The 24681-nt window shown below is 41.6% G+C and overlaps 1 long non-coding RNA gene across 1 annotated transcript; it reads right to left on the bottom strand.

The window, feature by feature from the left end:
• On the bottom strand, window positions 1–23131 carry LOC137096988 (uncharacterized). Its single transcript, XR_010909875.1, has 3 exons — window positions 23087–23131; window positions 11898–11996; window positions 1–644 (listed from the first exon to the last, which is right to left on the bottom strand). It is a non-coding gene; the product is annotated as an uncharacterized lncRNA (long non-coding RNA).
• Between the last annotated feature and the right edge of the window lie 1550 nt (window positions 23132–24681).

The raw sequence follows: 24681 nt of genomic DNA, 5'->3' as shown, positions 1-24681 counted from the left end.
TAAGATAGCACAAAAACACCGATTTTATTCACAAATTCAAGTCATGCATTTACCTCTGACATTGCTTTTAGTTAGTTGGATCTTTTTCCTTTGCCATCTGGTACCTTGGACTAGCAGCTCATCTGCCACACTTCCTTTGCTAATGCTACAGCCACCTGCTACAGGCAGGAAACCTCTCCTAGATATGTTTATTCTTCCAGTTGGGCCTTGAGGTCTATGGGCTTCAGTAAATCTCTGAAATGATGGGGTTGTAATAACCAGGTCCACAAACAAAATGCAGCACTTAGCAGTGGACAAAGTCAACCAAAAGCACAACCTGCAAAAGTTCCATCTTGACAGGAGAATCTGGAAATTGCTGGGAATTATTTTTCCAAGTGCTGTCCAGAAACTTGATCTTGGGCAGAACCAAACAAACTTTTCCCGATTTTACTCAAGGGGCTTCAGCATTCCTAATTCTGCTGAGGATGAGACTGCAAAATTCTGGAAGCAACAGCAGGCAATCTTCATCTTTAAGTAGAAGTTTGAGAAGACCATTTGTCAAATGAAGGGGTGAGGCCACAGCTTTCTTCTGTAGCAATTGATAGGTTTCTCTTGCCATCATCCCTGCTCCTGCTCACCTTGCCATTTATTTTTAAGCTCAAAACCTGCCATAGAACAATAATACAGTGTTGAAGGCATAGCAAAAATACATCTCCCTAGTTTTATTAGCTCAGTGACATTTTCCCTGTTGTTTCAGTCTGGGTTTTTTCTCTGTAACAGAAGCAACAAAAGGAGCCATTTGCTGGGTGCTTAGGGCCCACTGTCAGTTGCAATGGCCAGTGGCTTCCATATAAGGGATATACTGAGTCCACTCTGGATTGCATTGTAAACTGTAATTAGTCACGGTCCTGAATGTATTTTAGGAATAGGGTTCAGCATCTTGTATTGCTTCTTTAATATTTGGAATAATACTAAAAGCAGACGAGGTTCCAAATTAGAGTAATAGATAAAGTCATAGACAGATGTCAACAAAAGTATATGCACTACTTCACTGAGATAGAAGCCACCTTCCCCCACTGAAGGATGAATTCTAGTTAGTTGTAGAGCAATATGACCAAAAAAATTTGAAATGGCAGTTCTGTTTGAAGACAAGCTCTTTTTGAAGGACAGATCCCACCAAAATCCTATTTAAATATAAAGAAATTTCCTATTATAATTAGTATCTGGATAGCAAAGTGAGCAGACACAGAGGACAAGTAATGCATCGCCTCAGCCATGAATGAATATCCTCCAATGGAGTTACACTGTGCTAGCACTATGCAGCCCATACATTAAACACTGCAATTTGCAGTAATATGAACTATGAGAAACTAAGAATGCACATAGCTCTAAATACATTGTGAAACGGACAGAAGCAATATACAATGTGCAAATTGCAGTGTGTAGAGTCAGTCCACAATGCACACTGATACAGTACTCTAGGGTTATAATTGTGCATCTGCAATATTTAAAAATGTGGGACAGGATGCAAATCTTGAGTGGCCCCTCTTTCGAATGCCCAGGGGATGGAGCAGGAGTTTTGAAAAGCTGTGAAACTATATAAGACACTGTTCTTTCTTTGTATTTTTTGTGTATACGTTTTGAAGCATCCACTTGTACTTGCATTCCTTTTGGCTGAATTAAATTTAGGACCTCGTGGCTCTAGTTTAAATCCAGTTTCTGCATCCTGCAGAATTCTGGGGCTTGTAGTTTAGGGAGGGGCCTTTAAACTTCTCAGCTAGGCACGTCCTGGGTCTCACTAAACTACAAACCCCAGAATTCTGAAGGAGGCAGAAACCAGATTTAAAGTGGATCCATGCACTGGTGTGATGAGACTGTAAACCTCTGTGGTTTGTCTTCAACATGGTGAGTTGTTGCTCTGTTCTGCCTCATTTGGTTTAGCATATGCTCACCAGGTATGAATCCTCTTATCTGCGGTCCTAGCTTATCCACTTCAGGGTGAGAATGTTGTGCAGAATACCATCTGCAAAAGCAACAGTAAACAAAGCAGCACAAAGTGGTAATAAAGTGTGTGTGTGTGTTAAAGAGAACATTTTGGTCCTGGTATGTTTCTGCTTGCTTTAAGAACATGAGGGTTGTGATAGAACAGCCTCATGTGATAAAGTCCTTGAGTAAATTATGTTGTATTTTCCTGCTATATAGTGAGTGGTATTTTATTTCTATTTAAACTAGGGGAATTTTTTTCCTGTTTTCCATTGTTACATATAAATGAATCATGTGCAAATCTGTGCCTGCTTTAATCTTCATGTGTGTGTGTGGTTGGGGAGGGGGTTGATTTACAAGGGGCCTTCCTAAAGACAACCCATCATATACTTTGCTTCCTCCTCTAGCATTTTGGCAAAAAAGATAAAGGGCACTGCAGGGAGATCAGTCTCGTTTCTCTGAGTTTTATTAGCTAACTCTTATCTCTTGTTTTATTTCCAAACAGAGCTTTGATGTCTTGCTTTTTTCCGTTCATGCAATGTGATTAAATTCAAATGGGTTTTTCTGTGGGCCTCGCAACATGTTTAGCAAATAGCTGATTCCAGCACATTGAGTAAGAAGGCCAGTAGAGCTGGTTTACAGGCAAGTGCAAAGCCATGGTAATTTGAGGGAGTAGTATCTAAAAGAGTATCAGACTCGTGTTTGCACATCACAAAGGTGACTGCCTCCTTTCCCTACAGAACTTGGGTCCAAAGTATATGTGTATACACATAAATTATAATCACAAAATGCTGGCAGCCTGCATCTTCCTTGGAGGGGATGATTTCCAGTGGAAAATCAGAAGGGGAGAAAAATGTGTGTCTTTAGCAACAAAGTTTTTACCTTCCAGCAAAGGGAACTAGAGCTCCAATGTTCTGGGGCAATGAATGTATGCTAGGTTTTACAACAACATTTTAGAGGAGTTATTCAGGGTGCTGAACCACTCTATACTCCAGAAAAGTCCTGTTAATTTTTTAAAAAATAATATTTTATACTTTTCTATTACAAATTCCTCTCACCCCATTCTACAAGTGGAAAGGATATCAAGTGTTTGGAGACTAACATAGGCATTCTCATTCAGTCTGGGTGGCACACCCTATCTGACTTCCTTAGCCAAAGACAGGAGCCCCCGGTGGTGCAGTAGGTTAAACCCCTGTGCCGGCAGGACTGAAGACCGACAGGTCACAGGTTCAAATCCAGGGACAGCACAGATGAACTCTCTCTGTCAGCTCTGGCTCCCCATGCAGTGACATGAGAGTAGCCTCCCACAAGGATGGTAAAAACATCAAAACATCCTGGTGTCCCCTGCACAAGGTCCTTGCAGATGGCCAATTCCCTCACACCAGAAGCGACTTGCAGTTTCTCAAGCTGTTCCAAAGACAAGGAAGAGAAGAGCAAAGATACACGCCTCCACTAAGACAAGGAAGAACCAAAGACAAAGAAGAGAAGAACCAAGATAACAGTCTCCATTCATAGAATCATAGAATCATAGAGTTGGAAGAGACCTCATGGGCCATCCAGTCCAACCCCCTGCCAAGAAGCAGGAATATTGCATTCAAAGCACCCCTGACATATGGCCATCCAGCCTCTGTTCAAAAGCCTCCAAAGAAGGAGCCTCAGAGCAAGAAGAAACTGGTAGCCCTTCCTGGAACTGTTGGAAATGGAATCTGTGCCATTTCCTTTTACTCATGTAGACCAAGAGCCAGACACTGAATAACTTCATCCCTCTGAATAAAAGTAGACTAAAATGCCAACTGCAAAAGAGCAGAAAAACCTTTAGAGCACACTGTAGTAATGAGGTCAATTGTGCTGATTTACAGCTAGCTTGAAATTAGCATGGTTGAAGCCATTCCTTTGCTGCAAACAACTGCTCTAAAATCTCCATTTGGCATTGTTTGACCCATTGCTCTATCACTTAGCTGCCTTCTGCTTGCTTGATCCTTGGGTTATCCTCATTGTTACCCTAAATGAGACTGGATTGCAGTTCCTTTCAGAATGCCTGTTTTGCTTCAACCGCAGACAGTTTTGACCATGCACTTGCTCTTCAGGACTGCTTTCTCTTTTTCTCTGGCATCTCTCTAGAGCTGAGTTTCTCAAACCGTGCTCCTCCATGTGTTTTGGATTTCAGCTCCCATAATTTTGAACAGCTTGTAAGCTGGCTGGTAACCCTGCTCTAGAGGAAGTCTGGAGTTCCCTTCTGGAAAGAAGACATACATAATGAATGGTGAAATGTTCTCCGGCCCTTATCTTGGTCAAACTGCTTTGTGTTCAGGTGAGGAAGAAGTCTGTGAAGCTAACTCTGTCACTGTCATCTCCACCAGAAACTGGACTGTTCCTTCTCTCCCCACGAAGCCATTAGAGTCAAGGGCCCTGTGAGTGGAAGAGAAATAAGAGGCCAGCAAGGCATATTGTCATCATTTCCCACTTCTTTTTAAACAGGCAATTTAAAGGCACACAGTTTTCATGATTTGTTATTGTTTTTATTGACCTTATATAAATCCTTCTGGGAGCCTTGTCAGGAGACGAACAGAGTGAAAATACTTACAATAAAGTAATGATGAAGCATATTCATCATATGAAATCCTATTCCCCCCCACCCCTCACAGGAATACATTTCTTCTGGGTACTTTGCCTGGGACAATATTCTGGCAGTAAGGGATAGGCACAGCCAAAATCAGGCAAAGTTACTTGTTCTTTCTACTATTTCTTCTCTCCTCACTTCCTTCCTATCCTCATGTTTTTGGGGGAAGAATATAATTTTTTTACCTGGGCATCCAAAATTGGTCAATGGTCATGTGAAGTTCTAAACTCCATTGGGCCAATGGCCATATGGAGTTATTCAGTGCTGATCTAGAACACCGACCACATCTCTTGTGGCTCATTTTCACCCTGTGATGATGGATAATCCATTTTAGGCCCCTTCTACACTGTCATATATCCCAGGTTATCAAATCATATAATTTACATTTGCTTTGAACTGGATTATATGAGTCTATACTGCCATACAATCCAGTTCAAAGCAGATAATCTGGATTTTATATGATAGTGTAGAAAGTGTCTTAGAACATACCCAGTTATATGATGTAGAGAGAGAGAGAGATCAATAGTAAATACAAGGGTTGGAACTTTAATAGTGGCAACTATTTATTTACATACAATACAAAAGTGATACATACCACCAAGTTTTACTGTCCTTCAATATAGTCACCAGCATTGTGTACAACCCATTTCCAACGATGTGGAAGTCGTAGGACACCTGTTGCAGCGCCTGTTCTGTTGATAGTTCAAATGGAGCAATCTACTGTCGCAAGTATCTCTGGAACAGTTCTGAAGTGAATGCCATGAAGTGGTTCCTTCATCTTAGGAATTAGGTCAAAGTCTCAAGGACTTAAGTCTGGGGAGTATGGTGGCTGGTACAGTACTTCCCAGTCCCATTGATCAAACGAATCAGCCACAGCTTGCGCTGCATGTGGCCGAGCATTGTCATGCAAAACGATAGGGGCATTCTGCAGAAAGTGTCACTATTTTTTTCTCAAAGCTGGTCTGAGATGGTGTTCCAAAAATGAGCAATAATACTGAGCATTGATGGTCTGATGTGGGGGAATGGTGTGAATTAGGATGACACCATCACAGTCATACATGAGAATCACCATAACTTTCACATTGCTGGGGTTCTGATGAAATTTAGAACTTCGTGGTGACCCGTAATGATGCCATTCATTCGATTGGAGTTTCAGTTCTGGCTGGTATGATCTGGCTCAAGTCTCATCCAGTGTAATGATACGGCATAAGAATGCCTCTCCTTCGCGCTCATAGTGCTACAAGTGGGTACGAGCAGCATCATATCGTAGCCATTTCTGCATTTCTGTGAAATGATGTGGAACCCATCATGAAGCAATTTTTCTCATGCCCAGGCGTTCCTTCAGAATGTGGAGCACAGTTGTAAGCACAAATCCTGTGTTTCAGGCCAGCTCACGAATCATATGGTGTCGATCACTGTCTACGAGTGTGGCAACAGCATTCACTTCCACTTTGCTGACACTAGGACAACCTGGCCGATGCATGTCTGCCACATTTTACTGTCCTTCTTTGAAGGCTTTTACCCACCTTGCCACTGTTCTGTAAGGCAATGCAGATTCCCCACAAGCCTCTTGAATACCTTGATGATACTGTTGTGCTGTATGACCTCTTTATCCAACTCCATTGTTCTTGTTTTGAAAACTTCATGACAACACTTACTTTAAAATGCAAGCTAATACGAGGCTCGGTTCTTCACGTCACTCCGCATGCGTGTAACGTAGGAAGGGTGAGTCTTTTTGCTCAGAGGTAAGGTAGGTATGTAACTAATGTGTGGTATAAGGAACATTCTTTGGTTTCATTGTGTGACGTCTTTACAGCAGTGTTGCCACTATTAAAGTTCCAACCCTCATTTAAGAACTGCCCAACTAGATCTAATCAAAGGCCTATTTCATCCAGAATTTTATTCCCACAGTGGCCAACATTCAGAGCAGGACATGAACACAATAGCATTCTTCTTCTTATGTTCCCTAGCAACTGATACACAGATGTATATATCTCTATGACTAGAGATATTATATAATCCAGTATGAATTAGTCACCAATTGTCCAGTCCACTCTACAGGATATAGGAACAAATTCGACAGTTTAATTTTGCACTATATGGACAAGAAGCTGTAAAAGCAGGGGTGTGTGTATGTGTTTTTAAAGGCTTCATCTACCATTTCTGATCATCTGTTCAGTTAGTGAAGAACCCTAGGATTCCTTGGAACACAAGATGAAAAACCATTACTCTATGGCAGGACAACTGAGACAGCTTGTGCCTCCCAGTGCCAGAATATTATGAATTTAAGGACACGAGAAGCTGATTTATATACTCCTGTCTGACTATTATTCCATCTAGCGCAACATTATCTACTCTGACCAGTACAAGAAGAAAACAAAGCCAAGGATCCTATGGTGATGGTAACGGCTGAAAAAAACCAAGTGTTTCATCTTTGCGATCAACTGAGGACTCCAAAGATACTTGACTATTAATGATAACATGTACTTCTGTTTAGCTGAGTCTCAACCCTAGAGATGGGGAATCTTTGTTCCCATTAAATTTCTGGGCTTTTTTCAGACCAAACGTGTAACATTTCCAAGCTCTAGTATTGTTTATAATGCTATGCATCAAGGGACTTCTGGCTCAATGTCTTCCATGTTCCACAGCAAGTATGTGCTGTGCCCTGGCTTTTCTCCCTTTGGATTTGTATTAAAAATGTTTAGGAAATTTTTGACTTTGAATGGCAGATTTGCTCAACCTCAGTCACTCCAAACGTTTTAGAGTATAACTTGGGTTCCCTCCCATCAGCCTCAGCAGAAAGGGGGGGTATTTAATACATCTAGAGGGACAGAGTTGGAAGAAGGAAGCTTTAGAGCAGGTGTTTAAAAATATTCAATATCACAGCCTATTTAATATGTACCTGTCCAAAGAAGAAGGGCCGAGAGTAGAAAATAATATAGGGGAAAAGAAACAATATTAATTGCTAAGAAAAGATAGCATTCAAATGAAACCATCTCATATATTATTTATTTATTTACCCTATTTATAGCCCCTCTTTCTCTACCCCAAGGGGGACTCAAGACCGCTTACATATGTCAATTATTCAATGCCTTAAACACATATAAATATTAAGCTTAAACTAAATTGAATTAAAATTAATACATATTAAACATTTTAAAATTACATTCAATATTAAAATTACATCCAGAAATCATAGTCTAAGGCCGTTCCATAGTAATTGCACATATTCCAATTAGTTAAATGTTTTGATACGGCCAATAGGCCAATCAATAAAACGTATCATTTACATATTCCAATTATATTATTGCACTGTGCTATTCTCTAAAAGCCTGATCCCGAAGCCAGGTTTTTACTCTCCTTCTGAAGGCTGCGGGGAGGGGGGCTGATATAATGTTGCTAGGGAGAGAGTTCCACGGCCAAGGAGCCACCACTGAGAAGGCCCTATCTATCGTCCCCACCAGTCGCGCTTGTGAAGAAGGTGGGACCGTGAGCAGATTTTAATCTCCAAGGTGGTTCATAGGGGAAGATACATTCGGACAGACAATATATAATAAATAGCATTGTTGCAAGCATAATTGATTAAGCATAGTGTTTAGGAAACAAACCCCTGGACGCCGTACAAATTTGAATTATATTGACCACAGAGGAAACCAGCTTTTTTAGCTCATGTGTGTTTGTGTACATGTACCTTCAAGTTGCCTCTTGACTTAAGGTAATCCCATGAATTTCATAGGGTTTTCTTAGACAAAGAATATGTAAAAAGTAGTTTTGCTAGTTTCTTTCTCTGAAATATAGCCTATAGCACCTGGTATTGATCAACAGTCTCCCATCCAAGTACTAACCACAACTAACTCTTCTTAGCTTCTAAGATCAGATGGGGACTGGTGCTTTTAGGGATTTTAGGTCTTACAGATGTCTACATTCTTTCAGGAAAGGTGTGTGATTTTGTTATATACAGGATCCTGCCAAGTACTAAGGAGCATTTTGCTACACATCAGATCATAGACGGTGAAACATATAGTAAAATGGTCCTCTGTACAAGCCTTTCCAGAGAGTTTTATCTTACAACTCTACCTGGTGAGAAATCTGGGCAAACAAGGGAATGGAAATAATTCCCTGCACAATCAATTCTAGTATCGCATTTCCTTTACATTTCCCCAGAGGATGTCTTTCACTCGTAGAGCTTCTAATACCGCATTACTTTCTGAACTAGAAAGTAACTCACTTTAATGGGTTGCTTTGCTAACCAATTACTTTTTGGAGTAACAAACCAGAACTGTGTTACTTTTCATCCTGTGTTGGCAAAGGCTGTGATTCATTACTTTTGAGTTGAACATAATGAGGTTTCTGCTAGTTGCTCATTATGTTCTTGCTCCGTCTAAGCAACAAGAAGAGGGACATGAATGGAAGGGTGACATAAGTGGCTACCTTGTGCTGTTTGTTTCTGGGCCAGCTGATGAGGCACAGGGGAACAACCAACAATCTCCTCACTACCATTTTCCAAGCTGTAATATCCTGGATGAGCCAGAGAGCATTTCCCACTATTTCTTGTTCTTCTCAGTAATTGTAACAGTAGCTAATTAGTAATTCTGGAAATTACTCTTCTGTAATGTAGTAATAATAAAATGACCTGTTGGATGTCAAAGTAATGAAAGTTACCTTTTGGAAAAAACTAACATTCCAAATCAGATTACTCCTCTTTTATTATTACAGACAATATACACTTCCACATAGAACCATAGCATTGGAAGTGGCTTGATATGTCATGGAGCCCACCACTCTGGTCAGAGCAGGACCTCCAGGTAGAGTGGTTCTCAGCTTGTGGTACCTCAGATGTTATGGCCTTCAACTCCTAGAAATCCTAACAGCTGGTGAACTGGCTAGGATTTCTAGAAGTTGTAGGCCAAAACACCTGGGGACCCACAGTTTGAGAATCACTGAGGTAGAGCATCCTTAATAGATAGCTCTCCAGACTTTAAAAAAAAGTTCAGAGAAGGAGACTCTACTGCCTCTCTATATTGCCAAACTGCTCTTATTATCAAGAAGTTCCTTCTAACATTCAAATAATATCTACCTTTCTGTAACTTATCATGACTAGACCTTGTCCTACCTTCTGGGACTGCAGAGAGCAGGCTGGCTTCTCCTCTCTGTGACAGCCCTTGAGGTTTGTAAAGAATGCAATCATGTCAGTCTTTTTTTCACAAAGATGAACACGCTTAACTCCTTCAGTCTTTCTTCATATAATTTCCATACCTCTTATCATGCTTGCTGCCTTTCTCTGAACCTACTCACCTTGTCTATATCCTTCTTAATCAGGAATAAACATCTGAGCACCAGCAAAAAAACTTTCATAGCATGTATATCTGACGTAGAGAGATATATTACATGTGAGATATACATATACACCTCCATGCATGTATATCACTTTCTCCTAATTAACTCATTTTATCAATTACTGCATGACCTCCAGATTCACAGAAGATACATTCCAGGATTTCTTGCAAATACATAAACCCATGGGTAATAGCAAACCCGATTGAACGAATGATTTCCGGCAGAAGCATACCATAGAGTTCTGCCAGAGGACATCTCTCGAGTCATCACTGAGTCCTCCAGCATGATTCTCTTGACTACTTCCAGTGGAGACATGCCATAGAATCATCTGGGGAACTTAGAGAATGCCTAGAGATGACTTGTCAAATGTGTGTAAATGAAACGGCAGGAACTGGTTCCATAGATATGGCAGGCAAACTGTAATTAGATATTGAATATATGTATCTAACATTTTGCATCTGTTTGGGCAGAATCATAGCTCTTATTACATCTTCCCAGGCACATTCCTTGGATTTGGGGAGATTACCTTATGCACACTGCCTGGATCAAGATGTATGGAGAGATTGTTTCAGACTACACGACGGCAATGAACCTCTTTCAAAAGGGGCAGTTCTGATTTGTATTCGATATTTTAAAATCCACATCTTTAAACTGTGGCTAATGGATTTGATTAATCACACCAGTTAATGAATAATGCTTTCAGCTCTGCTTTCAAGTTGTGTCTTTTTTGTTGTTTTCATTTTTATGACACTGGAAATATAATTTCTCAACCACTTTAGTAATTGAAAAATGAATATCCACGGTAGTGTATGATGCAGCTCTGCTGAATTCAATGTTTCACGTTTGGCAGCTTCAGTTAACTTTTGTTTTATTACCATAGCAGGCTACCTTTTTAAAAGTATCTTAACATGTAGAACAAGTAGCGCTTGACTGAGCCTATTTAAATATATGCAAATTTGCCTTTTATTCAGGAAAGACTGCTGACCTTCAATATTGCAATGGAAGGCGAGTGAATAGGGAGCCCTCGGGTTTAAGGCTTTCTAAACCAACGGCATGGAAGAAAGTGGGAAACAAGCTGTACCTAAAGAAGAGGATCTTCCATTCTGTCTTGCTCCCAGACAATTTATCACTCTTTCCCTTAAAGCTTGTGTCATGTGTTGGAATATCCCAGAATCAGCTTTATCAGACCATTTAGCTCATACAAGCAATGTTTGCAATTCAGTTCAAGAGGTGCCAATAGCATCATGGTGTGTGCACAAGCAGGTCTGAGTAGTCACAGCTGGCATTATTTCTTCATATCTCCTGACTATAACAATAGGCAGAGCAAACCTATATTCCCATTATGCTGAATGTGAAATGGAGGAAGGATGTTGTCATCATGATGCCAGAATAGTTGCTGTATCTCATGCATGCTCAGTCTGGGATGGAAGAAGAAAGGCACAAAAACAACACAAACTGCTACTGTGTCTCTGGGAAGCCTGCCTAGGTCCACCCACATACTATCCATTCATGGTTGGAAGTCATGAACACTGCACCCTATGCTTAGAATGCAATATGACATCACGGTGCTCTCCAACTCAATCCATCCTCTCCAGTAGCACAGAGAGAAGGATCCTTGGAATTATCAGCCTGAGACGAGATAAGAATCCCCAGATGCTGGACACAATTATTATCATTATCATTATTATTTTATACCCCACCTCTCCCCCTGTGTGTCAGCTTCTGCTGGTAGCTCCTAGCAATTAAATAGCACTCACACTTCAGGTGGATGTAGCCAGTGCTATTGCTCCTACACACACAGAAAGAAAATAACACTACTAATTTTCCAATGTACCTCCAGTCCCTTTTCTAGTTCTTTTCCCTCCTCCCTTTCCAACCCCTTTCACAGTGTTCTCCAACTCCTGTGAAACGATTTCTCCCGATTTATCACTTTCTCACAGGACTGCTATCCTCCTCCAGGTTCTTTGTTAATGCTGACCTTGCTTCAGGTGTGTTGTCAAATGCTTGTTCTTCCAAGCTTGGAATCATGTCCTCACACTGTGAGGACTCAGGGCAGCTAACAACCACACATCTGATCCTAGTTTAAAACAAAGCAAATACAAAAAAATTAAAAAGTACTGTGTAGATATAATATATATAAATATAAATAATATATATAAATTATTATTGAAGGCTTTCATCGCTGGAATCACTGGGTTGTTGTAGGTTTTTCAGGCTATATTTTTAATTTTCCCCCACCACTGAACCTAGTGGGGTGGAGTTATTTGCACCAGACCTGCAACTGGAATTTAACTGTACTATTGACAGCATCACCAAGAAATGAAGGATTTAAGATATGAAGTAACAATCCTCTTTTCTATACCTCTCCCTACAAGTATAATTCAGCCATTCCACTGGCATATCTAGTGAATTCAACTGGTGAAATTCAAGTATTGGTTCTTGAGCACAGGATTGTGCAGTCATTCATTAAATTAAAGTTGAACTCTCTGAGCACAATGTGAATATTGCAAAGGGTGCTTGTTAGCTTGTCTGTTGCAATGAAATTCTCCTGACACACTGCACCAGAAGCTGTAACAGCCGAGAAGCACATCTGCATAGAGAGGAGAGAGAAAGAAATAAAAGAGAAAGGCAGGGTTTTTTTTTTTTTAAAGATCTATGGTTTGAGCTCTCAGTTTGAATAGCTGGGCCTCAGTGACCTTGCAGATATTAAAGGGCATAGGCCCATGACAAATTATACCTCCTACTTCATTCCCATATGGTATTTTGGTCTCAGAGAGAGGATGTACATGAGGACAAGGTTTTTACCTATACAACAACTAGGGAACTTGTGAGCCACCTCAAATCCCATTCTGAGAGAAATGTGGGCTATAAATCCAGAGAGGAGTCCAGTATCAGGCATGCTGCAGAGAAACGAAATCTGTGTGTGTGAAGAACATTACCTAATATTGCTTCTCACTCTCAGAACATGATAGATGTCTATCATGTTCTGAGAACCTCCCCTACACTCTGCTTTGTGTACACATATTACACTTAGGAGCAGAGAGGCGAGGCATATTCTCTACGGATATAATGAACTCCCAGAAGTCAAGAAGTCTAGTATACACAGCCTGGCAGAGCACAGAGCTCATTAGGTGTCTTTAAAGAGGTCCCAAAGGCCTCTGGCTTTTGCTGTAAACCATTGGCTCGTTAAAAGCAATAACTGAACAGCAAGAAATTAAACACAAGCCCTGTCTAGGTCTTGTTTGCAAATTCAAGTAACCTGGGATCAGCTTTGCATATGTAGAAAACAGATAAGGCTCACTGATGGTCTGTCAGGACAATGGAAGTGGATTATGTTCATCCCCAAAGTAGCCATTCTGATTTCCTACCACTTGATAACATTATGATAACACGATGTGAACTACCAATTCCGAGTAAAAGCCGTGAAGGAAGTAGGAAGCAGCTTTCCCAGTCTACCTTCTGAATGATACCATATTTATTTATTCATTTATTTACAGTATTTATATTCCGCCCTTCTTACCCCGAAGGGGACTCAGGGTGGATCACAATGTACATATACACAGCAAACATTCAATGCAGTGTTTTTACATACAAGACATACAAACAGATAGATAGAGGCCATTCAGCAGTTCTTCCATTTCGGATCCTTGAGGTTGCTCGATTCGGCCACAGTGGGAGCTGTTGCTTTGTCCACTATGACGCCATCCTTTTTTATCGTAGTATTTCCTCTTTGCTCTCTGGCATTTTTATGGTGTCATAAATTAGCCTTCCTGCTTTAAGCGGTCCCTAATTCCTCTACTCACAGCTCACAGTTGTTTTCAAACTGCTTAGGTTGACAGTGGGCTGGGCAATTTTTAACAGCTTTTTTTTAACAGCTATTAACAGTCGGTTGCTCAACCCTAATGTTGTGGCTCAGTCTGAGCCTGAGCTTTCTGAGCCTGAGTTTCCTCAGGATGAGGAGGATGATGGGTAACAGATTTCTGAACATGTTCCGGTTATTGAGGCAGACAGTGTTGATTCTGAAGAAGAGACGGCATTTCTGTTCCCCAGAGAAAGGAATGTGGCTTTAGATTGTTGTTGTTTATTCGTTCAGTCGTCTCCGACTCTTCGTGACCTCATGGACCAGCCTACGCCAGAGCTCCCTGTCGGCCGTTACCACCCCCAGCTCCCTCAAGGTCAGTCCAGTCACTTCAAGGATGCCATCCATCCATCTTGCCCTTGGTCGGCCCCTCTTCCTTTTGCCTTCCACTTTCCCCAGCATAATTGTCTTCTCTAGGCTTTCCTGTCTCCTCATGATGTGGCCAAAGTACTTCAACTTTGTCTCTAGTATCTTTCCCTCCAGTGAGCAGTTGGGCTTTATTTCCTGGAGGATGGACTGGTTGGATCTTCTCGCAGTCCAAGGCACTCTCAGCACTTTCCTCCAACACCACAGCTCAAAAGCATCGATCTTCCTTCGCTCAGCCTTCCCTAAGGTCCAGCTCTCACATCCGTAGGTGACTACAGGGAATACCATGGCTTTGACTAGGCGGATCTTTGTTGCCAGTCTGATGTCTCTACTCTTCACTATTTTATCGAGACTGGACATTGCTCTCCTCCCAAGAAGTAAGCGTCTTCTGATTTCCTGGCTACAGTCTGCATCTGCAGTAATCTTTGCACCTAGAAATACAAAGTCTGTCACGGCCTCCACGGTTTCTCCCTCTATTTTCCAGTTGTCAATCATTCTTGTTGCCATAATCTTGGTTTTTTTGACGTTTAGCTGCAACCCAGCTTTTGCGCTTTCTTCTTTCACCTTGATTAGAAGGCTCCTCAGCTCCTCCTCGCTTTCGGCCATCAGAGTGGTGTCATCTGCATATCTGAGGTTGTTAATGTTTCTTCCAGCAATTTTCACCCCAGCTTTGCATTCATCAAGCCGTGCACATCGCATGATGTGTTCTGCATACAAGTTAAAAAGGTTGGGTGAGAGTATGCAGCCTTGCCGTACGCCTTTCCCAATCTTGAACCAGTCTGTTGTTCCGTGGTCAGTTCTGACTGTTGCTACTTGGTCCTTGTACAGATTCCTCAGGAGAGAGACAAGGTGGCTTGGTATGGCCATCCCACCAAGAACTTGCCACAATTTATTATGATCCACACAGTCAAAGGCTTTAGAATAGTCAATGAAGCAGAAGTAGATGTTTTTCTGAAACTCCCTGCCTTTCTCCATTATCCAGCGGATATTGGCAATCTGGTCTCTCGTTCCTCTGCCTTTTCTAAACCCAGCTTGAACATCTGGCAACTCTCGCTCCATGTATTGCTGGAGTCTTCCTTGCAGGATCTTGAGCATTACCTTACTGGCATGAGAAATAAGGGCCACTGTACGGAAGTTTGAGCAGTCTTTCGCATTTCCCTTTTTTGGTATGGGGATATAAGTTGATTTTTTCCAGTCTGATGGCCATTCTTGTGTTTTCCATATTTGCTGGCAAATGGCATGCATCACCTTGACAGCATCATCTTTTAAGATTTTAAACAGTTCAGCTGGGATCCCATCATCTCCTGCTGCCTTGTTGTTAGCAATGCTTCTTAAGGCCCGTGGCTTTAGATAAAGATAGTGAAACTTCACAGCTGCAAGTGGAAGCTCCTTCTGAGAGCTCAGGGCCTCTTGGTTCCCAGGGTGACCAGGTCCAGCAGGGCCAGGATAATGAGCTATCCGGCCTTGAAGATAGTGGAGATTTGATTAGATAGGACCGTTTGCAATTAAGAGTTCGCAGAAGCACATGCCTTGCCAACAAACATGAAGGTAGAGGTCAATGTAATGCTTTCGTGTTGGGAAAACATATTTAGTGATCTGGTTGAAGGGCATTCTTTGTCAGTGCAATGTTGCTTCTACCCTGTTAACTTCTGTGGAAATATCTTGGTTTTTGGGGAAAGCTTCTGGCTCTTTGGGACTTGGTTTTTATCCTGATTTTTGGAGACCTTGTTTTGCTGCCATGGACTCTTGTTTAACCAATGCTAACGGACTATGCTTCATGTTCTTTGCCTTTGGATCTTGGGAACTTTGCCATTTAAGACTCTGTTTTGCCTATTGAACTTTTGCAACTTTATTTCTCTGTTTTGATTTTGCTTTTTCTCATCCTGAGGAAACTACAAAACCTACAGCCTTGGTGTGTGGTGGTATCTTGAGCAAGGTGAATCTATCCTGAGTTGCGACACCCAACTCCGGCTTCGAACTTGCCACCTTTCGGTCGGCAGTGATTTATTGCAGCTGATTAACCAGTTGTGTTACCAGCCCGGCCCCTTATAAATGGGGCCTGTAAGTACTCCCTGATTTGAGTTGGAATGATACATTTGGTATGACAGGAATAATTATATAACAATGCACTTTACTACTACACATATTAACAAAAGCAGGTACCAAATAAAATGCATGTATGTGTGCCTTCATCTTCCCTATCCTCTTATGGTGAGCTGCTGGATTTCATAGTTTTCTTTGGTATGTAATATTTAGAGATTGTTTCCTCTGAAATAACAGTCTACAGGACCATATTCTGAAATTGACAAGTGTGGGCAGATTCACACATTACTTGTTAGCTAAGCTATTTGCTCTTTGGTTGGGACAAATTTAACAGGAGATTACAATATTCATTACTGTACGTCTCAGGGTATCATGACATTATGTGATTCATTAGAAAAAAACAATAATGTTTGGCAAGGTGGAAAGCTGTTGGGAACCTGTTGGTTAAAATGCTCCCACAATTACCAGTAAAGAGCTTTAGGAGCAAAATGAGTGACTAGAGCAGTATTTCTCAACCTGGGGATCAGGACCCCTAAGGGGGTCACTAGGGGGTATCAGAGGAGTCGCCAAAGACCATCAGAAAAGTATGTTCTGTTGGTCATGGGGGTTCTGTGTGGGAAGTTTGGCCCAATTCTATCGTTGGTGGGGGTCAGAATGCTTTTTGATTGTAGATGAACTATAAATCCCAGCAAACTACAGCTCCCAAATGTCAAGCTCTATTTTCCCCAAGCTCCACCAGTGTTCAAATTTGGGCACATTGAGTATTTGTGCCAAGTTTGGTCCAGATCCATCATTGCTTGAGTCCACAGTGCTCTCGGATGTAAGTGAACTAAAACTCCAAAACCCAAGGTCAATGTCCACCAAACCTTTCCAGTATTTTCTGTTGGTAATGGGAGTTCTGTGTGCCAAGTTTGGTTCACTTCCATCGTTGGTGGAGTTCAGAATGATCTTTGATTGTAGGTGAACTATAAATCCCAAGTGACAAAATCAATCCCCCCCCCCCCCCCAACCTCACCAGTATTCCAATTTGGGTGTATTGAGTATTTGTGCCAAATTTGGTCCAGTGAATGAAAATACATCCTGCATATTAGATATTTACATTATGATGATAACAGTAGCAAAATTACAGTTGTGAAGTAGTAACAAAAATAATGTTATAGTTGAGGGTCATCACAACTTGAGGAACTGAATTAAGGGGTCGTGGCATTAGGAAGGTTGAGAAACCCTGGGCTAGAGTGTACGTGGAAACTCAGCCTCCCCCTTTCTTTCTCTCACAACAGTGTGTTGTTGCTGGTATGTGTCCTCAAATTGACTCTGACTTATGCAAACCTGTCATAGAGGGTTTTTAAATCGAAATATTTCTTCACAGGGGTTTTGCTATCCTTCCTATTACACTGAGAGAGCAGAACTTGTTCAGGATCACCCAGAGGGCTAAGCGGGGATTCAAATCTTGGTTTCCTGGAGTCTTAGTCCAGCACTCCAACCACAACAGCACTGGCTTTCTGATAACCCTATCTAAGTCTGTTGGCTTTCTGACTCTCCAACAAATCTGGATGACTCTCCTTTCCTTACCGTTAATACCCACAATGGCCTCTTATGCACTCCACCTTTTCCTCTGATTCTGATACATCCTTGCTCGTGATCTTATTTTCATGAACACCACCACTCTCTGCCATCCACTTCTGCTCTTTCTCGAACTGTCTTCCAAAACTCCTGCCTCCTACATTTCTTTTATCAAATACATGATTACATGTCTCTACTTACTTGAAATCTTTTGATTCAGCTCTCTAATTTTTTCTCCTGACTGTAACACAGGACCAAACAAGCCAATATTTTAAAAGTGTAATTAGCAGAAAGTCTGGCTGTCTCTGCCATAGCCCCACAAGTATAAAAGTTTAGTTTCAAAATCTTAGATTTATAGAAATTGAAGAGTCTGCAAGGACAATCTAGTCCAACCCCTGCCATGAAGGAATATACAACAAAAACACTTCTGTCAGGTAGCTATCCACTCACTGTATTGTCGAAGGCTTTCATGGCTGGAATCACTAGGTTCTTGTGGGGGTTTTTTCGGGCTATAGGGCCATGTTCTCACTGTTGAAAACCTCCCAAGAAAGAGAGTTCACCACCCTGAAAAGCAATCTATTCAACTCTTCCACTACCAAACAGCTTATGTAGTAAAGAAGCTCTTCATAATGTTTATGATGAATTTCTTTTCTTGTAGGTAATTTGAGTCCACTGGTTTGTGTTTGAGTTCCAGGAACAGCAGCAGTAAAATAAATACATTCATACATACATAAATAAATAGAAAACCCCAAAACTCACATCCCTTCAGATATTTCAACATTGCTATCATCTCACTTCTCAGTCTTCTCCTCTCCAAGCTAAGAATGTTCAGCTACCCAAGTCATTGCTGATACAGTTTGGCTTCCAAATCTTTGTTCATCTAGGGCAGTGGTTCCCAACCTGTGGGTCCCCAGATGTTTTGGCCTTCAACTCCCAGAAATCCCAACAGCTCGTAAACTGGTTGGGATTTCTGGGAGTTATAGGCCAAAACACCTGGGGACCCACATCTCCCCCTCAAGGCATCTCCCCCTCAAAACTTAGCTTGCAATATTTTTCTTCAACTCCAGTACCCAAAACTGAACACAGGATTACAGGTGAGGTCTTATCAAAGAAGAATAGAATGGCACTATGATTTTTCTTGATGAGGATGTTATACATCTGTTGATACAGTCTAGCATTGTATTGATATTTCACTTTGATTTATACTTAGCTTGTGGTTCAAAAAGACCCTGGATCTTTTTCATACAACCTGCTTGCATACAAGATATATACCGTGTGTGTCTCAGGGTTTTTAATGTATTGATTTTATTCAATTTACCTCTGTTCATAGCCTGCAGTATCTCTTTTAGTCAGAGGTAGCCTTCCCGACCCACCACAGAGCTGTTATTCAGGGCAAGTCCATTTGTTAAAGATAGGCAATTCTACAAGAAATCGAGTTGTCAAAAAACAACTAGCAAAAGTTGTAACAACTGGGCAGAGACTACAGACAACCAAGTTGCAAGATAAGCCACAGAGTGGGAAAGGCTGTCTAGCTGAGATTCAGAAGCAGTAGCCTGCACAACAGGAAGAAACTCGAGCTGCTGTGAGTGTATTGAGACTTACTAATGGCCAGAGCAGAATTCACAAAACAGTTCTGATGCACAGAGCCAGGAACCATCTCCTGAGAGGTGACAGAAGTGTGATTTCTCATGCAACCCAACCTGGGATTACTTTTACCTTTAAGTAGGTAAAAGTAAAGATTTCCCTAGACATTAAGTCTAGTTGTGTCCGACTCTGGGAGCTAGTGCTCATCTCAATTTCTAAGCCAAAGAGCTGGCGTTGTCCATAGACACCTCCAAGGTCATCTGGCTGGCATGACTGCATAGAGTGCTGTTACCTTCCCACCTGAGCAGTACCTATTGATCTACTTACATTTGCATGTTTTCGAACTGCTAGGTTGGCAGAAGCTGGGCCTAACAGTGGGAGCAAGGACATTGCTCAGGGTGGTTTGATGCTTTACCATCATTGTGGGAGGCTTCTCTCATGTTCCCGCTTGAGGAGCTGGAGTTGACAGAGGGAGCTCAACCTGCTCTCCCTGGATTCAGACTCCTGGCCTGCCTTCAGCAGTCCTGCCAGCACAAGGGTTTAACCCACTGTGTCACTGGGTACATACACTTAATAAATGCATATAATGCAATAGCCTGTCCATTACAGGATTAGTAAAATGACCAAGGCTCTCAGAGCTTACAACCCCTGGTTTTTCACAGTGAACACACTGTGGACCCTTGAAAAACTTTTGTCTCTTCAAGACCCTTGAGTTGATCAAGTTCATGATACATTGACTGACTGCTACCTGAACTTTTTGGGAAATGTAACCAATAGCAGGAGAGCATATAAAATAATTGGAAGCATGTGATGCTCCCTTTCATCCACTCACTTAGGGAGCGACAGAGTTCAGCATCTTCCCTCTGCAACCTCTCAGTGGGCAAGCACATAAAGCAGAACATGTCAGGTAATAGGAGGCAAGAAACAGTCATGCTGTCACTCAGGATCAGGAGGAGAGATGGATGCAGTTTCCTGAAATCAATTGCTAGTGTCTCCAGGGGATGAATACATCAGCAAATTAATAGAAGTTTCACAACCAAGCAACACATGGCTGGCTCCATGGGAGCTCTTGAAAGCAGTAGGAAGCCAGAGGGAAAGCAATGAACTCCATTCCTATCTCCCCGTGTGTACATGATGCTTGCTCATATATGTTCAATATAAACATTTGTGGCCAGTTGAGCATGTTGCTTCAGATAAAGATATTACCCTACATATACTCATGTATACATCTAGAAAATTTAGTCAAAAAATCAACCCCAAAACCCTGGATCAATTAATCCACAGATCAATGTTACCCATGGATAAACCCTAAATATATACAGTATGAACCATTCCCTTCTCTGGGTAGACTGAAAAAAGGCAAAACCCTGGTCTATCCTGGGAGATTCTAAAAGCATCGCTGGCCCGCTCCACTCTCTGTACCACTGCTTCTAGCCTTTTAAAATGCTTGGGTGGGGAAATGCCAGGACCAGCAAGGGGTTGTTGGCTCTCTGAGGCAGCATTAGTGCTTTCTTTCTCTGTGGATTGACCTTCAACTTATCCACGAGTTACCTTAAAATCCACAGTTGTGGCTTCAAAATCTGCCCTCAACTTATACATGAAGTTGACTTATAAATGATGGCTATATACAGTTATTCTCTTGTTATTCACTGGCAATTCATGGGTCCTAGTATGCTCAATGAGTATCAGATAACAGCTTTTGGAATGATCCTCCTTTTTATGCCCTGTGACCATTAGCCGTGTTTTTGTCTGCTTTTTATGTGGTCTAAAATCACCTAGGTGATACTTCACAGATGCTCAGCTGATACAGATACAGGGAAGAAGTCCTGTTGGCCCTGAGCATGGCTAGGCAGGTTGACTGACCTACACTGGGTGGACTATATTATAATTCCTGTGTGCAAAACCATGATATTTTGGACACAAGAATGGCAAAAAGATGAGCTGTGACACATCCAGAAATAGACATAGTTGTTCTAAAAAATAACATAAGAGGGGCAGGATGACTGTACAATTGGAGGAAAAGATCCAGAACTAGAAATTCTCCTAAAATAGGGCATTAATATCCACAAACTTCTTCTATGAATTTGTATTTTCATAGTGAGTCCTTGCAAGATTGTCCTGCTCTAATACCATAACAGCTGTTCATAGAGAATAGGGCTCCACAGCCACATACAGACCCACAAGAATATTGGAAGACAATCCTCCTTGGGAAACTAGGGATCGCCTAAGTAAGTAAGTCATAGAGATTTATCATTCCACCAAAAAAATTATCCAGCCATCACTGATTTATGTCACTTTTCCAATATAACAAAATGTCTTGCCAGGTTTCATCTGGGGCGATTCCCTACTTAAAAAACATAGGAAGTGAATCCCAAGACTTTCTAACTGTGAACATGGATATCATCTACATGAGAACCAGGTTAGTTTGGAAGTTTTAAAGCCTTTGAATAAAAACTACACGATTCCACTCCAAATGCTTATGCAAGTGGGCTGGTGGTATAGCTGAGACAGTACATGAACAGCACATATGATGTGGTAGTTGATAAAATAGTGGTTGTCACCCAGATAAGCAGCAGCAAGAGATATCCCAAAAGCTTTGAATTACAAAGGTTCTGCTGCAGATTTTCCTTGGGAGCTTCACCACAGGCAACCCCCCTGAGAGATGGCCCATGCTTGAAAGAGAACTCAAAAGGAATCAAGTCTTTGGTGGAGAAGCATTGATCCACAAAGTGAGGTGAACGAACCACTGTTCAGGAACAGAATGGATATTACTGCTTCTGATCTTGAATGCCTTTGAATGCTGGTAAGGATTTTTGGTCTCAGGAACAGGACACAAAATGTAAGATAAGTGTGGCTTCCTAATATCTTTGTCTTCTTTGAAGTTACATCCTGTGTTCCTTCCAAATATAACCAAAGACATGTTGGAGTCTGATTTTTACTGTATTTTTATATTTAAAATAAAATTGACATTAAGTTCTTGTGGGTTTTTTCGGGCTATATGGCCATGTTCTAGAGGCATTTCTCTAGAGGAGAAATGCCTCTAGAACATTGCCATATAGCCCGAAAAAACCCACAAGAACTTAGTGATTCCAGCCATGAAAGCCTTCGACAAAATTGACATTATTCATTGCGATTAAAAAAATAACAATAAATGGATGGAGCACACATCACCCCAAGAGAGATACCACATCTACACATGTTCTGTAGGGAGAGATAATGCATCAATGGTCAAAGAACATTTCCAAACCAGAATCCATGAAAGCCATGTTGCAGATGGAGAGAAAAGCAAATATTATCTACTCTATGTTCTCAATCCATGCTCAAATACTTTTGTCGTGTGTCAACCCAGAAACTAGGGTGGTACTAGATAACCTTATGGAGATTCAGAACCTGCTGGCAAGGCCTTACATCATACATAACCTTACACTTGTCTTATCAAGTTAGCTATAGAGCTCTTGTTCCAGTTTCTCTATAAAGCAGGTCCCTTCTGCTCAATTTTTTTAGGACTTTACCCTCGATGAACAGGAGAGGGCAGTCGCAGCACATAGTGAGGCACTTAATTGTAAGAGTGGGAAAGCAAGTAGTAGCAGGTGCTTGACCCATTCCTCTGTTCATGGGTGGAGGCACAAGATGAACCCCCTCAAAATACTTGCATTACTGGGGTCCTGGACCATTAGCCTCCATCTCTTTCTTAAGCTTCACATCAGAATTCAACCTCAATGAGTTCCAAGAAAGGTGGCCATGTGTCCTACCTTACTGAAAGCAGTCTTTGACTTCAGGTGCTGTCAGTCCTCCTGTTGAAAATATCATATTATTAACCAAGGGCTACCGATTAAAGTCTGTTTGAAAACAAAGTACTGTAAGAAGGCATGAGAACCAATGCTTTTCAAGTTATCTATCCACAGTTGGCACTTAACAGCAAATGGAGTAGACATGCTACCCATAACTTTCCCCTTACAGTGAATTGCTGCTCTACTCCTGAAGCACATGTTCTGAGACAAAGGGCAATTCCTTGCTTGGAACACGTCATCAAGTCCACAAAGAACAAACATCACAGAAAAAAACTCTTGAACACAAAGGAAAGTTTTTGGGTATCCTCATTCATGCTTGCATGTGGGAATATGAATGAGGGTTCTGCCCTCATTGATGTTGCCATATGCAAAAGTCTTTTTAGAGACTTTTTAATCTGAAAACATATGACATAATGCAACACAATGTAACATGTGAACACAGCTTGTAGGTGTTATGTTTATAGATTACAACTCCAGTCCAAGCAATAAGCTTAGAATCATAAAAAGTTGGGAGAGGCTACAAAGGCCATCATCCAGTCCAACCCCCGCCATGGAGCAAAACACAAGCGAAACACTCTCAGCAGCCTCTGTTTAAAAACTTCTAGAGAAGGAGACTTCACCACACTCTGATATAGTGTATTTCACTGCTGAATAGTTCTTAACTGTTAACTTTAAGATGGAGCCCCTGATGGCGCAGTGGGTTAAAGCACTGTGCCGGCAGGACTGAAGACCGACAGGTCACAGGTTCGAATCCGGGGAGAGGCGGATCAGCTCCCTCTATTAGCTCCAGCTCCTCATGCGGGGACATGAGAGAAGCCTCCCACAAGGATGATAAAACATCAAAAATCATCCAGGCGTCCCCTGGGCAATGTCCTTGCAGACGGCCAATTCTCTCACAACAGGAACGGTTGCTCCTGACACGACAAAAAAACAACTTTAAGATGGCTTAACTTTACTCATCTTGCCCCTAGGGGTGGTTCTGGAGGCTGCAGTCCCAAAAAGGGGGAGAAAAACATGATAGATTAGGCTGGATTATAAACAGCTTCTGAATTTCCTATTCAAGAATGTGAGCTGAGTCTACAACTGAGGGGATGTAGTTTATTGTATTGATCTGGCAACCTATCCACTCATGTCCTGCTCGGTTCAGTTCAAAGGATACATTAAAGTAAAATAAAGATACTGAGAGAACAAATCATAACCATATTGATGAGAAATAGATGGGGAAAGGATGCAGAGCAGAAATACAGAAAAATGTATTCGGCCCTGGCGTGCCTTGGGCTGAATGCTGATGAAGCCTCCTGCACAGATAGTCCCTAGGTCCCGCTGCTGGATGTTACATTGTTCTCCTGATTCCAAGGTTTTAAACAAGATGCTCATGTTTTACTTTCCTAAGATTGGGTCACAGGAAATCCATTCCATGTGGGGTTAAATACATTAACAAGGCAAGCCGTTTAGAAGCTATGAGATGAAGTTCACAGGTTCAAGAAGAGTGTAGTCTTCCCCCTCCTTCTCTCCCAAGACTGGGAGAGTAGTGAATACCCATTCTCAGAGAAAGA

This window comes from Anolis sagrei, chromosome 4 (assembly GCF_037176765.1).
Source record: "Anolis sagrei isolate rAnoSag1 chromosome 4, rAnoSag1.mat, whole genome shotgun sequence".
Lineage (NCBI taxonomy): Eukaryota > Metazoa > Chordata > Lepidosauria > Squamata > Dactyloidae > Anolis > Anolis sagrei.
Note: the sequence above shows the minus strand (reverse complement) of the source record. Positions and strands in the feature narration are given on the sequence as shown.